Source organism: Peromyscus californicus, unplaced genomic scaffold (genome assembly GCF_007827085.1).
Source record: "Peromyscus californicus insignis strain IS unplaced genomic scaffold, ASM782708v3 Scaffold_13__1_contigs__length_99412109, whole genome shotgun sequence".
Classification (NCBI taxonomy): Eukaryota; Metazoa; Chordata; class Mammalia; order Rodentia; family Cricetidae; genus Peromyscus; species Peromyscus californicus.
In genome coordinates, this window is record NW_026294424.1 from 91,504,624 (window position 1) to 91,522,724 (window position 18,101).

The window sequence follows — 18,101 nt, forward strand, 5'->3', positions numbered from 1 at the left end:
ACTGCCCAAGATAACACACACTTTGGCTAAAGGACCTAGAGAAATCTGTCTTGAACTGACCTGGAACTTTTTCTTTCCTGGATATATTTCATAGTCATAGAATGTGTATAATACAGGCCGTTGGAAAGAAAAGACATCAATGGTATTAGGCAGAGCGAACCCTCCATATTGCAATACGAAACTGTCAGACAAGACGTGTCCAGAGGTGCAACAGTGTCAGGGCTGCTATGGGGCAGCCGAGCTTTGTAGTCCTTGTCAAAAGTCCACAGCTAGGGGCGTGATAGGCCTAGAAGGGAACCTACTGTTGTCATTTAGCTAAATAGTCATATTAACAAAGTACCTTCTAAACACCTATGCTCACACTTGTAGATATAGGTTGCTCTCAGCCTTGGTCAGGAAAGCTTATTATTATTATTATTATTATTATTATTATTATTATTATTATTATTTACAGTGGGCAGTGGTTAATTGAGAAATTCACAACTAGTCAAAGTGCTCAGTCCTAAAAGGGACGTGTGTATGACTCCTCCCCCGATGGCTTAGAGAACATTTCATGAGAGGGTGTGTAAAGAGTGCAAGGGCTGGAAGGTAGGAAGGAGTGCTAGAAGGCTATCTTCCAGACGTGATGTGCTCAATGCACTCATGAACTCATGACATCTGTGGTTACCTGCATAAAGGCTGTCCAAGACCAAGCCAGAAACAAATCCTAATGTGGAATGGAGAAGGGTTCATGGAGTCCCACCTCTAGCTGAGGAATTAATTGGAAACCGATGGCAGTTGGGGAGAGACAGTCATTTATCTTTGCTGTTGTGACCACTGGTGACTACAGTGGATGGCCCCACACTCATGCACATAGGGCAATATTAGTCAGATCTAAAAAAAGAAGACATGGCTTTGGAAGGGGATGTGTTGGGAGGTAGGTAGCAAGACTTAGAGGGGGAAATGGGGGTGAATATGATCCCTGTTAAATTAGAGTTTCATGTAGACAGCAGATAAAACTTTAAGCATGTTACAGCATGCATGTAAAATAGACTGAACAAGGTTCACTTTTTATTTAAAATTAATAAAGATCCTATGTTTTATTTGGCAACCCCATGAAATAGATCTAAATGTAGTTTTGGTTAACTTTAAGCCAAATACTTTTGGAGGATTTTGTTCCTAATGAATTGTGATATATTTTTGTTTTTGTTTTTGTTTTTTTGAGACAGGGTTTCTCTGTGTAGTTTTGGTGTCCTGGATCTCACTCTGTAAACCAGGCTGGCCTCGAACTCACAGAGATCCGCCTGGCTCTGCCTCCCGAGTGCTGGGGTTAAAGGCATGCACTACCACCACACCGTTTATGTTTTTCTTATAAATTCTATTTTTTGTGTATATTTGGTTTAACTTTAGGAATTTTTATATCTGAGTGGTATTTGAAATAATTTTTCTACCAGATCACACCTGATAATATTTCCCAACATTTCTCTTGTCACATCTTGGGGGAGGGAAATAGTGAGTGTTCTATCTGATTTGGTAGAGGCCTGAGATTCTGGGAAACATCCCACAATGCACCTGAAAGCCCTACCACTAAGACTGATTCAGTAGAAAACACAGGGAGGGGCTTGGTCCTGCCTCAACTGAATATGCCAGGTTTAGCTGTCTCCCCATGGGAGAATTTACCCTGTTGGAGGAGGGGATAAGGGGAGAGGGGGGAGGTAGGAAGTGGGGGAGTGGGAGGAGGGATGAGAGAGGGATCTGTGGTTGGTATGTAAAATGAATGAAAAACAATATGATAATAACTTAGATACTTAGCAAAATGATAATCCTATACATATAAAAAAGATTTTTTAATTCATTTTACATACCAATCACAGATTTAATCTAATCCATTTTCACTGGAGACCATTACTGAGGCTTGTAGTTTTTCAGAGGCTATATTGTCTTGGTTTTTCATATTGTGTGTATGTGTGTGTGTGTGTGTGTGTGTGTGTGTGTGTGTGTGTGTGTGTGTGTAGTGCTGGGACTTGTGCATCTGGGATAAAGTCACTGGTTGTACCTATTTTTTTAAAGCTATGCTTATTTATACAGTGGTAGTATTTCCAATATCCAAGAAGGGAAAGTTGTGGAAGTGTTGAAGTGTTTTCCCTGCCAGATTGAGGTCCTAGCTTCATAGCAACACCTTCAGCCCAGGTGTTTGGGGAAACAGGTCCAATCTCCACTACTACTCTGAAAGTACAATACTGTCTACAAAAAGGATCTCTGTCACAGAGTAGGCCCACTCTTAAAACAGTAACCACCGAATTAAAGGCTATCACCATGTCAACTCTAGTCATTTGGGGAGGATAGGAACACTGACAGTGCTGTGAGCCCCAAGTTTAGTTTCTAGAGTGTGAGTAGAAAGGAGAAAGAGAAGAATCAACCATTTGACAGTATTGGGATGACAGAGAAAAGGCAGAGGCAAACGTGGACAGAAGCAGGGAACAGTAGGGATGGGGTGTGCAGAAGTGAGGCTTACTGGCTAAAGGCAGAAGGAGAGCAGAGGGAGCTTAAGAAATGCCAAGAGGTCCCCGAAAACAACCTCAGTTCTTGGAAGCACAGAGATCCAGGAAACCAACTCAACCCATGTTCTTAGGAAACACCTATTGAATGGAGGGCAAAAATAATAGAGGAAATAAAAGAAAATGAAGTAAAGAAGAAAGGAGAGAGGAGGAAGAGGGAGAAGCGAACAGAGAGAAAACCGAGCAGGAACAGAACAGGAACAGGTAGAGCCAGCTTCCTAAGTGGTGCTTGTTACTAAACAGAAGAAGAATGGGCATGAAGAAGAGGATGCTGTGTGGGGCTCTGGAGTCTGAGTGCAATCTCTCACCTACGGTAGAGTTCTAATTTCTATTCTCTGTCTACCAGCTACTAGCCACACTTACGGGCATTCCTCGGGAGCCTGGATCACAGGTGCTGGTCCTCTCTTCATAGGTTGGATGTGGATGGTGGACCAGCCCATCTTGATACCAGCTTCAGAGGTCCAGTTATGAGGGCTGGCCCTGATCCAAGGTCATCCTTCTGTATGTTGTTTAGAACCTGAATGGCCTGTGGTCCCCTGCAGGCCTCCTCTGGCTCTGTCCCAGTATCTACCATTCTGAATGAAGTTTGGATGCAGTATCTTTCCTGAAGTGTGCGTTCCTCTCTCTCTGAGTGCAAGTTCATACATATTTTGAATTAATTACTAGAATTAAACTAGTTGAGTACTTCTTATTGCTTTTAATTTCTTCTACATTCCATGAGTATGTTCCTTCATTATTACACAGTTATATTAAATAGTATTTAATGTCTGTTTAATATATTAGCATATAGGTAGTATATTAATATTATGTAGCATAGTAAATTATTGGATTTTAAGTTATCCCCCCTCTTTTTTTTTTTTTAACTATAAAACAACTGCTTGACTTTTTTCTTTTAGATTCTTTTGTTTTTGTTTCTGTTAGAGTCACAGGATCATACTTAGCCAGCTCAAGCTGGCTTGCGACTCACTGTGTAGCTCAGGTTGGTCTCAAATCCTTGACACTCTTAGCCTCTGTCTCTCAAAGGCTGAGGTTATAGGCATATTCCACCAAGTGTGACCTTATTTTATATTTCAATATTACCTGACTTGTCCTACCAAGTAGATATTAGTTTTATGAACTTGATTTTAAGTAGGAATATAGGCTTTAAGAACAATAAAAATAACTTCTATAAGTTATCTGACTTCACAGATCTTGTTATTAAATGATGTGCTTTGAAACTTAATCTGGAAACATGGCAGGATATATGTATGACTTCAGATACCAAGTTTGGGATCTTTTAAATAGAAATGATAATATATGACATTTTTTTCCCCCTGAGACAGGGTTTCTCTGTGTAGTTTCTGGTGCCTGTCCTGGATCTCGCTCTGTAGACCAGGCTGGTCTCAAACTCACAGTGATCCTCCTGCCTCTGCCTCCTGAGTGCTGGGATTAAAGGTATGTGCTACCACCACCTGGCTAATTCTATGACATTCTTAAATCATCATTAGCCACTAAATTATTAAAATTTTTATAGCTTTGTTTGGTTGGTTGTACTTAAGGATCAACATGTTCTTATAATCTGGCGCCAGGAAATTCGGAAGATATAAAAACTATGATGACAAAGAAAACAAACACAGGCTGTAATGTTTCTACTTGGTCATTGATTGACATAAGCATTTTTTGTCTCTTCCCAGTCTCCTTTCAATGTATGCAGATACATTCAAAATGTATACATATCGTAAATAGTAATAGAAATGAGATAATTTGTAGACTTGAATTCTTGTTTCAATTGACTTTATGATGCACTGCATCACTTTATCATTAAATATTCTTAGAAGGCACTGCTTTTAATGGCTATTCAGTGTACCATCTTTAGAATATGACACAATAATAAATTATTTACTTACTTTGAATGTTTAGTTTATTCCCACTATTTTCACAGTAATTTGGTGGATTCCCATTTATATGACTCATTATCTACATATCTCCTGGTTTTTAGTTTCTGGGTTGGGATGATCATTTTTGAAGAGCTTTCTGTTTTCATTTTTTTGTCAAATGCTGTGGGGCATTCCTGCACATTACCCATTTCACACTCCTCACAGCAGGCATTACTCTTTATCTATCTTCCTTTCATTCATAGGAATAGGAACTCTGTGTCTGCAAGGATCCTGATGCCTGGACCAGTGCCTGGAATGTTGTAGAGGCCAGTGGTTTTTGCCCAGGCTCCCTGGGTTCACATCTTTACCTAACCATTTACGTAGTAGACGGCTTCACCTCCTTTAAGCTATTTTTAAACGTCAACATAAAGGCAATAACACCTACCTCATAGAGTAGCTGTGAAAAATTCATACATTAGTTCAAGTAAATAGTTTAGATGAGAAGTTGACACATGATAAAAATCAAAATACACAGAGCACATTATAATATGTGCCAGAGACTTTATAAATAATAACTAGTTTGATACACACTAAACTCTCTACCATCAATTTCATTTCACTGGAGGAAATGGATGAGTGGCAGAGTCCAAACTTAAACTCCAATACACTGGCTCTGGAGTTCACCCTTTTTTTTTCTTCCTCTTGTTTTGGAGACAGATTCTCACTTGGCACCCCTGGCTGTTCTGGAATGCACTATGTAGACCATGCTGGCCCTGAAATCACAGAGATCCACCTATCTCTGCCTCTCTAGTGCTGGGATTAAACGCATAAGCCATTATGCACAGCCTTGGAATTCACATTTTAATTACTGCTTTGTACTTCCCAAAGCACTTGAAAATGATTAGAGTAAGTACCCAATATATGAGAAAATAATGACAAGACCCTCCCTAATGTCCTAGGTTTTCGTTGTAGACCTGAGTTGAGGGTTTGGTTAGAAATAAGTGATGGTGGGTAATGAACAGTATGAATTCAAGTTCCTACATGGGGGCTGGAGATTGGGGAACGTGCTAAAACATACTTGGTGTGTCAGTGTCAAACATACACAGCTTCCCATTGGATGCCTAGGACTGTTGAACAAAGGTGTGAACAATGAGCGATTTCTAAAAAGGCTTCTTCCATGTTCCCTGTAACTCAAAATGGATCTACCTGTTCGTTTCACAAGGACTTTGTTTGAAAACAGCACCACAACTTTCCTTGCCGTTTCAGATACAGTTTCGAGAACTTTCTGATTGGTATCTTTATTCTTCCGGGAGTTCCTCAATACAGGGAGTACTAACTGGCTGTCTATCGTGTTTCAGGGACCACGGCAGACATTGCAAATGTAGTGGCGAGCAAGCCCCATGAGCAAAACTCACCTCATCGCTGTGTGTGTGATGACTCAATGGAATAGTGCACGTAAATGCCTTAGAATAGTGAACTGCAGAGAGGGCTGCTGGAGGAGGAAGGCAACGTGGTGCAGACATGACTGAGTCGAGGCTTTAGACTTGATGAGGATCATGACGTGTTCAGAGATCTACGGTTTCTTTGTTAGTTTGTCTTTTTTTTTTTTCTTCCGGAGCTGAGGACCGAACCCAGAGCCTTGTGCTTGCGCTCTACCACTGAGCTAAATCCCCAGCCTGGAGCTTCGGTTTCAATGAAGGGGTGGAGGTGGACGTTGCTGTGTGGTGGATCAGGGAGTAGGGGGAGACGAAGAAGAGGCAGAGCAAAAGGAGGCAAGCATTTCAAGCAAGCCTTGGAAGCAGGCACAATGTGGTCCCCAAGGGACATCAAGCACGTCTAAAGACATTTTTTAAATTTTCCATGACTTATGCTACTGGAATCTGGGATATGGGAGTCATGGACACTCTTGAGCATCCTTTGGTGCATGAGACAGCTTGTTGTCTGACTCACAATGGCGGTAGTGTGGAGACCACGAAGTCTGGCGTAAATATGGGAAGAGGAGCAATCGTGCCAGTGCTGAAGTGGGGAATGGAAATAATTCTGGGTGGTCTCTACTGTCAGGAAAGAAATTGGTCAACGAAAAGGGGAAATTAAAAGAATAATGGTTAGAGAACAATTCTGGATAACAGGTGTAACCTGGAGCACAATGAGCTGGGTGAGATCTTGCTGGATGAGATCTTGCTGGATGAGATCTTGCTGGATGAAGGACCCCCTACCCTCAGTGAAGACAGAGGTAAAAATACCAATGCAGACAGACTCCAGCTTCTGAGGGAAGACAAGGTAAGCCTGTAAAGCTCTCAGCATTCATTTTTGACATGCTGTGCTGCCTTTTTAGAATCTGAGAGAATCATGTTAGATCATGAACCACACAATGCAATCCCTAAAGTCACAATCAATTATATTGCAACACACTGGCTAGTCCAGTATTTAAAAATCCCATTAGTGATGTAGTGATCCATGTGGCACTTTTCTGAGACATCGTGTGATAACAACTAGTAATCTGCTTGGTGCCTAGTGTGGTTTTGTAGCAACGATGAGGAGTGTAAATGACATTTTGAGAGATCTGTGGCAATTCCAATAGAATATGGAAACAGCTTGCATTTCCTTCGGCGTCAGAATCATAGATACTGCTGTCACCGCTGTATTCCGTCTGCATTCCTAACAAAGGCAGTGCTCAAGCTCCATTAGAGATTGGTGAAGATTAAAACATGATTTTTGTCTTCATCCAAGTTCATGGACACCTGCGTTTTTAAGCATGGGTCAGCGAAACAGTCTCCTAGGTGACTCTTGCCGCCAAACTCACTTCTCCCTGTCATTCTTCTTTTCCATCCTCTTCCACTCTGAGTTTAGCCCTTTGTTTATGAAACTGTCGTGTGGCATCTGAGGTTAACCATCTGCTTTGGGATTTAGGTTAGATTAGGGTTAGGGTCTCAACTGATGGGTAGAGGGCTTTTCTCAAGGGCAAGTTGTAGCGGTTCCTGGAGAGATTTTGCTGCTTCTACCAGACAATTCTAAGCTCTGACTTGGTGTGTGATCGCTGATCTGCCTGGGAGGGAGAGCCGTACAGGACATAGAAAGGCCATCTCCAGGGGTGAGTGGGAAGGAAATCAGAAAAATACTCTGAACTGCCTTCTGGAGGGGGCAGGTATTTGGGGACCCGAGGATGAGTTGGGGAAGGTCCACTGAAGAAAGGGTCAAAAATGGTATGAAGAATTCAGCTGAGGTCAGCAAACCTCACTCCGTCGCGACATCCATCTGTAGGGTAGCATGACTCTCCAGCTGTGCTTGGCTCTAACAGCTCAAGGCAAAGAAAAGATGAATTTCTGGGGGGAATCACAGAGCTGGAGGTGGTCGGGGGTGGGATGGGGTGGGGCACATGGCAGAAGGCAAAGGATCTGGGAAATTGAAGGTTCTGACAAGAGGCAGGTTGAAACGATGACCATGGGGTCTTAGCTCAGTAAGGAAGGAAACGAAGCCCAGGGGCAGGGGTTGGGGGTAGGGGGTTGGGGGGTGGGGGTGGGCTGATGAACTAACAGAATGGAGGAACCAAGGGAGGTGAGATCTCATTGAGTCTAGAGCCGGTGAAAAATTGGAGTAGGGTGTGAGAGCTGGTCTCCTTTGCCAGTGCCAGCCTCTGCATGGGTATAATTAGTTATGTTGCTGTCCTGGCCCTCCCTTGGGTACATTTTAATGACTAAAAACATTATTATAAATGGCACTAAATGTGCCATTAAAATACTTCTGCTCTACATTCAAGTGTGCTCAACAAAATGCAGGTAACTCACTCAAATACTGGAATGAGAAAGAAAGGAGAAATGTAGGAAGTGAGCCAAAAAGAAATCCTTCACTCACTTCTTGTAAATTGCTTAAAACCATTAAATAAATTAAACTGCTGTGGGGGACGCATTTCATGGAGTTCCAATTTAGCAATTACTGTTCCTGTAGCAGAATCAATAAAATATGCATCTACAATCATACAGAAAAACATGTCCAGGGACTTTAAGTTGGGCCTCAGATAAGGCTAACTAATTAACATGTACCGGGTCCAGCACTGGACTGTGGCTAGTGAAAACCTTTTTTAGCACTTTTAGGTTTTGGATAGGCTGTAATGCATGTTTCAAAAATCAAAATGTTATAAAAGGTATCCACCGAGAGGACCCAACCTCACCTCGTCTTTGTCCACCCTGTGCCTTTTGATACTGTATTTTCACTCTTCCAGCATTTTGTAAGCTACTGAGAACAGACACAAACACAAACATTCCTAGTCAGGGGGCTCTTTTGCACAGCGGTTTGCACACCATCAGTACAATAAGCACTGTGATTTTGTTTTCCACTTAACAATTGATTTCAAATATATGTGCACCTGTTTATAGGTGTCAGAGTGTTTTTTAGCTGTATAGTTTTCTATGTTGTCTTAATTTATTTAACCCATCATGCCTGGGCAGTTCCCAGTAAACTAGTTTACTTTAGGTACAAGTTTGTCTATAGAGTCTTTCTCAGATACATCATTCACAAGTTATGGGTAAATGCATTTGCAATTGGGAAGCATTGTCAGACTCTACTCCAAAGGGATTTGCATTCCCACTGGGCCCCACTCCTGTGAGTACGTGCTCAGGAGACTGTTTTTTTTTTTTTTTTTTTTTTTTTTTTTTTTTTGGTTTTTCGAGACAGGGTTTCTCTGTGTAGCTTTGCGCCTTTCCTGGATATCACTCTGTAGACCAGACTGGCCTCGAATTTACAAAGATCCGCCTGCCTCTGCCTCCCCAGTGCTGGGATTAAAGGCGTGTGCCACCACCGCCTGGCGGGAGACTGTTTTAATATGGACTTTATCTACTAACTACACATTATGACATTATAATCATTCAGGTTTTGAAAATAGTAATCACCAGGCATAGGGCTAGAGGCCTGTACCAAATCCAGTCGTGATGTAGGAACAGAAGGACAGTGGAAGCCACCAGCTCTCATCACTTGTCACATTGTTTTAAATTTAAAGGCTTCCACCATTTACCTTTTTGCCAGTCACTGACTGTATGTTTTCCAGATAAGGAATGTGGTTGTTGCTTCTTTCTTTTATGTGTGGTCTTCAAAAGTTGCTTACATGCACTACTTAAGAGAATTGTAAAAAGCTTAGAGTCACCTTAGACATTTTAAGAAGAAATGGAAGAAGGATGGATATCCACTATACACTGAATGCCTACCTTTAAATAAAATACTGTAAATACTGAGTTTTATATAAAATTATTACATCACCCTTTAAAAATGAATCAAAAAGAGTCGAACTACTGCTTGGCCTATCAACTATCACCTATTTGAAAGTGCACAAACTTTCCTTTAATAAGCAGGACATTTACAACATTCATTTATTTTTCTTTTGAAGTCCTTTTTCCGTTCCACTTTCCCTGAGGAATTTTATCTTGATGTAATACATTTAAGGACTGAAGTTTTTGTAGGTTGTCATATCATAATTCTCTACTGAAATGTGTATATAGGTTGACATTTTAATTAAAATTTGTCTCTAGCTTCAAGCTATAAATGTTAAGACGTTATGGAGTCACTTTCATGACTATTTATAGCATGCAGTTGGTCAAAATAGTATGCATATATACATTTTGACAAATAAACAATTTTTAAACCGGAACTTCTATTGAGATGCACTTCTGTTTAAACCCTGTGACAGCATTTATTTTATTTGTTCAATTAAATCGTAGTTCAGTGGAGCTGTGGATGTCTCAGGCTTGCTAGAGTGAGAGGGAACCACATTATTGCTATTCATAGATGAAGAAAAGTTGTTCAGTAAGTCAAATGGAAGGGGAAGAAGTTTTTTTCTAGTAACATTTCTCCATTGTCTGCAGTCATGATATCCATCCCAGCTTGAAATCAAGAATGATTTTAAGTGATCCATTAAGTGACAGTTCACTTAAGCTGTCCTTGAAAGTGGTTGGGAAGCCTTGGTCAGCAGTGACAGAGTTTCCGATTGTTTGGGGGCCTGGAAGTCTTTATGTCTTTGGACTTTGGTGAGAAAAATGTGTTATTTATTTATCTGTTATATCACAAAGGAGAATGAAAAAGTAGGTGAGGAAAGAAGAGTCCGCTATTTTTCCAATAAACTGTGGGCAACTGTGGACCAACCGGTTTTAAGAAAAACTAGAAGTACAGGCCCTCCTCTCTCCTCAATGAAGCAGACAGCAGCAAGAAGCAGAGGATCCGGAAAGCAGCACCTCGTCTCCCTTGCCTTGCAGTACATTCCCCAGAAACTTCCTGTTTATTCCTGGAGGTTCACATGATCCAGTTAAAAAAAAAAAACAAAATCAAAATCAAAACTAAGACTATTATCTGCTCTCCTGCAGGAACATCTTGTTCAAAACTGGGATCCCAGGTAGTGGGAGGCTGGAGTTGAGGCACAGTCCCAGGTGAGGATCGGGAAGAAGATGGCAGCCACACAAAAGCCCCGAGGGCATGGCAGTGTGAGATTGCCGGTGGATATTAGTGGTCTGGTATAGGGCACCTAAGGCAGATTAGCTGCATTAAGAATGACTAAAAATATGGAGTCATCAGAGGTTACATTTTTCACTGTCTTCTTAGTACATTATAAGACAGCTGATTATTTCTAGGCCTGCTGTATATCATAAGGTCTGAGGCAGTCACGGAAAACAAGGTGTTCATGTGAAAAGCACAGGTCCAGAGACAGAAGATGGCCTTGAACTTCAGTTCCATCAGCTCATGAACTATAGTCCTCAGGGTGCTTTAAATGCCTTCGTCTCCTGTCTGCTAGTAAGTGTACCTAGTCTAGTTGGTTAATGTAAGAATTAAATAACATAATACAAATAAATCTGTGAGTATAGGGTTAGGTCATTCAATATTTAATCAATCAAACATGTGAAATCAGCTATAAACAAAGAAAGAGAGAGGCAGCTATATAGACACATGAGGGTAACAGTGTTGATAACAACAGATGCCTATGGGAAGAACTACTAATCCCATTTAGCAGGTGGGGATGCAGAGGCCACAGGGGATTCTCGCTATGTGCTAAAGGTTATTGGCCAGTCAGAGACCATCAGTATAGACCTGATGCTGGACTCCCTGTAGTCTCTTCAAATGTGCAGGGACAGATACTATCATGTTCTGCAGACTACAGGACTCCCCCATCGTGCCAGCTGTGAGAAGTTTGAAAAGCACATTCAGCACTAACTTTAGCTCACAGCTGAATGTTTTGGTCCCCAGCCTGTAAATGTCTAGCCAGCTCTGTGGCCTAGGGAGAGCATCCTCCTATGCGTGAAGGGCATTCCAAGGTCAATAAAGCACTTCAAGCTCCATAAAGAAAGTAGCTATATAAATGGGGTTTCTTGTTAAGATAATAAAGCTCAAAAGGCCACTTTTACAAAGAGAGGTCAGCTGGAAGGTTACCAGGAAAAGCCACATGCCCAGCTGTGCTATTTAACCTCCAGTTTTCATAAAATATACACATACCATCGGGATGTACTTTTAATTATTTTGTTTCTAGGAGACGATGACTCTAGCACTGTTTAAAGAAATCCAGTCAGTGCCCATTATGGATGCAAAGTGTCCCGCATTTTACAGGTGCTGCGGCTGGTAGGAATGGATTAGCCAGAAGGCTCATTAAACGGATTGCCACTGTTAGCCCAACTGTACAAAGTCTTCGGAGCGTGATACAGTTCCAAGTGTCTACAGTTGTGCATTAATTGTGGGGCGTGCCCTGGTGCATTTCCTTGTTTTGAATAAATTGTGGTATTAAATTCAATCTCCCTTCATCAGAAAGGGAAAATGATTTGACCCTCGCATTCCTTCGAGCTGAACTCAAACTTTGGAGGTTCACTTCAAAGCTCTGTAAATAAAATGAGTAACACTCTGGACCCTTGTGAGGCGGGAGGAAAATTCTCTTTCTGAAGAACACCCAAGTCTTTAAAGAGAAGTGGCGGGGTTTAAATAGCTCACTGTTTTTCTTGCTCCGGGCTCCATGCTGAGGATATTATTTTCTCTGCAGAGCTTGCACTGCTCTGGCTCCGTTCTCAGAGGCTGGCTGGCGTTGGGGCACTGGGGCGCAGGGCGGCTTGCAGGTTTGTTGAAGCAAGTTTATTTGTAGTGTGGCTGGGGGCGGGTGGAAGATTCCTTTATGATACGGGAGGCTCCCGAGTTTGGAATATCAATGGCACTTCAAAGCACTAGAGCTGCGAATTAGCAGTCAGACTTCTTCTCAGGCCCCAGAATAGGATAAAATAACACCAGAGATGTGTTTCAAGATAGGAAAAGGGGAGGTTTTTCTTCAATGAGACTTTTTTAAACTTTGTGTTGAGAAGCGGCAACCCAGGGTTCGGAGATGGCCTGGCATCTCTCTGGACACAAGAGGCTGCCGTGGATTCTTGTGGAAAATCGTTCAGAGTTCCCAGCCTGAAATCACAAATACTGGACCTAAAATCCTAGTGCTGGACCTGTCCCCAGACTACAGTTCTCTCTAGATCCATGAGTGGGAACCACTACTAACCCTTGGGGAAAGGGTAACTAAAAAATTGTGTAGCCTAATTTGTTTATTTCTTAAAGTCAATGTCATAGTGTTAATTTCAAGTTTTCTGAGTATTCCCTTCCTCCCAGTCTCCTCCCCGAGTCTGAGTCTTCCTCCTCTGTGGATGTGAAGACCATCTTCAATCCTCCAGTCCGAGTCAGCACTGCAGTGGGCAGACCGAGCAAAGTGCCATGGTGACCCCTCTCATCCTTCTGCCCTGTGATTATGTTTGAGTAGTTCTAGGAAGACAATCAGTTCAACTTGGAACAGACTGAGGCTTTACAACACTGGCAATTCCTACCCTGTGCCTGTGCCTCCTTCCATTTGTATTTGAAAGAAAATGAAAAATATGCTCAGCAGGGAGGCGCTGGTCTGCATGAGTACTCAAATTGATCTGCGCCTGGCTGGTGGTCATGGCTGTGGTAGCTCACCCAGCCCTGGAGCTTTTCCACTGCCTCCTGTTTTTCTAATACAGTTTTGGCTGCCCACACCTCCTCTTCCCACCATTAGGAGAGGCAGATACTTTCAAAGGCAAGACTGAGTGGGGCATGCTGTAAACTTGGGCTTGTGGACAACTGAGACTCACGACTTGGCCTCCTTGGTTTCTGATTTTTCTGGTTCTGGAGGGACTTCCTGTAGGCTGAAGTTGAGTGGCCATGCCCCTTACAGACTGCATGGCCTCCTTTAAACACTACTCCCTGTTTTCACTTGTGAGAGTCCAGCCTCCAGGCCACAGTGGGGTTTACTGGACTACGGTTTCTTGGGGACTCTCAGGAAGATCCCGTAGATGTTAGACTTGGTGTCCTTGATGGTATCTTGCATCTTCATAGCATCACCCAGCCTGTGCTGCTTGGTTATTTATGGCTATCCACAGCAGGCTGCAGTAATCAGGTCATATTGCATCTTTTTGTTCATTAATGTATTCTAAACGTGAGTACAGTACCTGGCGTCAAGAACGTTGAACTTCATTCATGATTTCAGAGGATCATTAAAATGTTTTGTTCCAATATTTGGCAAATTTTGAACATTATGAAATATTGAAGAATAGCACAATGAATAGTCTGTTACTTTTCACTTAGAGTCAACAATCATAAATATTTTTGCCATGTTGCTTTACTCTCTGCAGACAGACATGTCCTTCTACTGAAGTATTAGAAAGTGTAGATATAGCTGGGCGGTGGTGGCGCACGCCTTTAATCCCAGCACTCGGGAGGCAGAGCCAGGCGGATCTCTGTGAGTTCGAGGCCAGCCTGGGCTACCAAGTGAGTCCCAGGAAAGGCGCAAAGCTACACAGAGAAACCCTGTCTTGAAAAACCAAAAAAAAAAAAAAAAAAAAAAAAAGAAAGTGTAGATATGATGATTCTTTATCCCTAAAGACTTCAGCATTCGACTGTGAAAAAGATGTTATTCTCCTTCCTGATGCAATACTATTGTCACACCCTAGAAAATTAATAATTCCACAAAGTCATTTAATACCCAGCTCATATTAAAATTCCACCAAACTTTTAATTGAGATAAAATTTATAAGTCACATAAAACACAGATAATCATTTTAAAGTGTACAATTCACGGGCATTTAGAACCATCACAATGATGTGGAGTCATTATTACTTCTTTTTAGCTCTGAATAATTCCGTTACTCCCCACTTCTCTCTTCTCCAAGTCCCTAACATATTGCTTACTCTCTACCTCATCAGACTTACTTATTCTGGATATTTTACACACAATGAAATTATAAAATATTTAACCCCTGTAACTTTTCAAATTATCTTATAGCTGTTTTTGTAGAAAGAATTTTAAAAAAATACTGCAGTGATTATTTTGAGGCAAGACTGCATTTTCATTCAAGACTTCCAGGGTGCCTGACGAACTCCCACCCAGTTTCTGCAAAGAAAATACCCATGTTTGTTGAGACACTGCACTTGGTGCTTTAGCAAAAGGGGCAAAGATTTTGCCCCCAGCGTTTGGTGAGAGTCAGGGATTTAGAGAATGACTGCAAGGCTGAACTAATGACTGCAAGGCTGAACTTAGTGCATGTCTCGTTTCTGTGGTTGCCATACAGATGCCATACAGCTGGAGGAGGAGCAGAGACCCTGGCTGGCTGTACTTTTAGGCACAGCCATTGTCAGACTGGACCAGATTGGTGTGGATGACAGCGGCAGCGCGTTTGCTGAGCAGGAGACACTGTGCTTCATGGTTATTCTGCCCAGACAGTCTGAACTTCTAACCCTTTTTGCTTCAGTTACCAGATACACACTCTGTAACACTCTTTGCTCTATCAAAGGAAGCATGTTTGAGAAATGCTCTAACAATCCCTTCTCATTTTAAACTGCCTCCCGCACTCAGCTTCTGGTGCTTTCCCATGTGAGTTCCTGGGCTCAGGAATGATTTTAAGGGACTCTTTTGGCTGAAACACCTGGTCAGGACTCCACCTGGATTGGTTTTTGCTGACTGTGGCACTTTCAAGTGTGCCAAGGGTCTGCAGACTAGGAACAAGCCCTGGGTTAACATGTTCCTGCTTAACATTCGACTGTGCAACTGCATGATGTGAAGTGTGGCAATGTGCTGTCTAGGTGTTTGGAAGATGGCAGGAAGGGCAAATGTCATCATCAGTCCCCATTTTTGGCCCTACTCCTTGTTCCTCACGTCCATAAGCTGTTTTTATTTGGTTACAGAGTTAATTGTTTCTCACTGAGGTTTAATAGTGGTCCAGGAGATTGTTCAACAAAGGGCTTCAGGGAATCACATATAGTTAACTGGACATTTTTCTTTCCATGTCTGGAATGATTTCCCAATTCTTTGTCTGAATGAATGAAGGCCAAGAGTGTTTATATTTATTGGTTGGATTCCTATCTCCAACAAATCTTTAAAATGCTAATCCTATAGTTTCCTAGGTAATGACTCCAAATTTATGGCAAAAATAATTATGTGAGAGGTAGTGTGATACATAATTAATATTCAAAAGTAGACGAGCGAATTTACATATCAAAATGTCTCTTTTCCCTGGTGATCTAACATGGAAGGTGGTGTGGCATAATTTTTCTAAAATGATATTTATGATGGGATCTTATGTTTTGACTTCTCCCTAAATGGCAGGGTGGCATTATACGTTCTGCTAAACACAAGGATCAGTAGAGGGGTGGGGCAGAAAGGCTGTCATCCAAAGTGAATGGGGAGTTTGTATAGATCTCTTACGACACAGTCAACTGAGGTCGTATTATTTTCCTTCTTGGCACTTGTGCCCCAGGCACTAAAGTTTATAGTAACCTTTTCCCTGATAACTGGTATTTTCATGGGAGCATGGGCAAGAGTCTGTGACCTGAGGTGAAATAAAAATGAAGCTTTAGTCTTCCCAAGAGCCCCTGCACTGTTGCTAAGCTGCCCTTGCTTTTAGCTGCTCTATATTTGATGAGTATTTCATGAGGGAGAAACACAAATTTTAATCTGATGGATCTACCAAGTTAAAATAGTTTTCCTGTCTCATCAGCTGTTTATTTGTGCTATTTTTTCTACATTTTGTTTATCTTTATCATTCACTTTGAATCTGTTTTTGGATAAACTTGGGCATAAATAATCAGTAGTAGTGGTAGAAATAACAGTCATAATTTATCAAATAATTGGAGGTCGGTTTTGTTTTGGATGCTGTTTTATGTACCTTACTGTTATTTTATTTTTAATATTAATTTGTAATTAATTAATTAATAACTTGTAATTAATTTCTTCTTTTGATCACAGTTGTTGAGGGAGGTGGTTTTATTCCCATTTTATAAAGGAGGGAAAACTGAATCTCAGGGAAGTTAATGAGCCTGGTAAGAACCCAACTGGGGATATGAACCCAGGTCCTACTGACCTTGAGGCCTGGTCCTCAGTTGCTGCAGTGATGCTGTTATGAACAACTAACTAATCGTGGGCTTCTGCCATTGCTGTCCTTCAAGGACTGGCTGGATCAGTAAGAGCAGTTCACTTCTATGCTGAATCTTCCAGACAGACAATTCCCGCTGATTTCAAAGGGAATACTGAGTGAAGAGAGCCTTTTGTTTAGAACATTATACCTTACTGCTTCCAGGTGTTATGTTAAGAGTAAATACAGAAAACACTTTTTATTTTGACTCTACACTTACCTAAAAAGTACAACTAAGTTTGTTTAATATATCAACATGTATTCACACATATATACATATATACTCTGTCATGTATCTATCTATCTATCTATCTATCTATCTATCTATCTATCTATCTATCTATTATCTATCATCTATCTATCTATCTATCTATCTATCTATCTATCTATCTATTTATCTATCTATCATCTAACCTTTGATAGTAACAGTATTTCTACATCTTCACACCACCTGCCAGCCACATTGTTTTATATGGCCAGCAGATGTTGGGATATACAGCACCTGCTAAGAGAAGTTGATTCTTTATGGCCATAGCCTAGTCTCATCACTGTGGGATTTTATGTTTTCCCTCCCCTGTTGCCCACTGGGGCCTAGCAGAATCTGTCTCCTGGTTCATTAGTGTTGCCAGGGTCTGTGGTGGGTCTCGGAGCTTCTATTCAGGAGGCTTTGCTTGGTCGGCTTTGCTATTGCAGCCTGGCAACTGTGAGTTGCAATGTGAAAAACGCCAGGGACTTGGACTCTGTGTAGAAAATCATCTCAGAGCCCCACAGCAGGAGAAAAGCACATGTTCACTTGCTGTAAAACCTTACACACCTGAGAAACAAGGTTTAGATAGTGTAGACAAGTGTGCCCACCTTCTGTTTGCCCTGTCTGAAGAATATGCTGGCATTTGGAGAAACTTCCTCACTTTTTCTCTCATTGCAGAAGCTCCCGAGTCAGGCTTCCACTTCCAGAGAGACAGGCCAACCTGTTCAGTTTTCCTATTAGCAGTCACACTGGAGAAGCAATCTGGGCTGCAGCCACCCATGAGAACTCGGAAACCTCGGCCACATCTGAGCTTGTGAGTGACTTTCCCGACTCTGAATGATCTCTATGATGATTTTGATTTCCCATTTCACTTAGTTGACCATTTCCAACTAAGACCAACAATTGCATCTCAGCGTTCATCTCAAGTCTTTACTGCCCCTTTCTGTTTCAAAAGGGACTTTACACAAAACGAAGAGTTTTTGATGATACGTAGGCATAGTATTAAAGTGGATAAAAGGCAATCCCAAGAATGACTTGTACG

At 41.6% G+C, this 18,101-nt stretch overlaps 1 long non-coding RNA gene across 1 annotated transcript in view; it reads left to right on the top strand.

Annotated features, from left to right (window-relative positions):
• The window catches only part of LOC128108664 (uncharacterized), a 251,201-nt gene that overhangs the window by 152,001 nt on the left and 81,099 nt on the right, over positions 1-18,101 (top strand). The window contains exon 2 of the long non-coding RNA XR_008217574.1: positions 17,738-17,873. This is a non-coding gene — a long non-coding RNA (uncharacterized LOC128108664). The remainder of the gene's footprint in view (positions 1-17,737; positions 17,874-18,101) is intronic.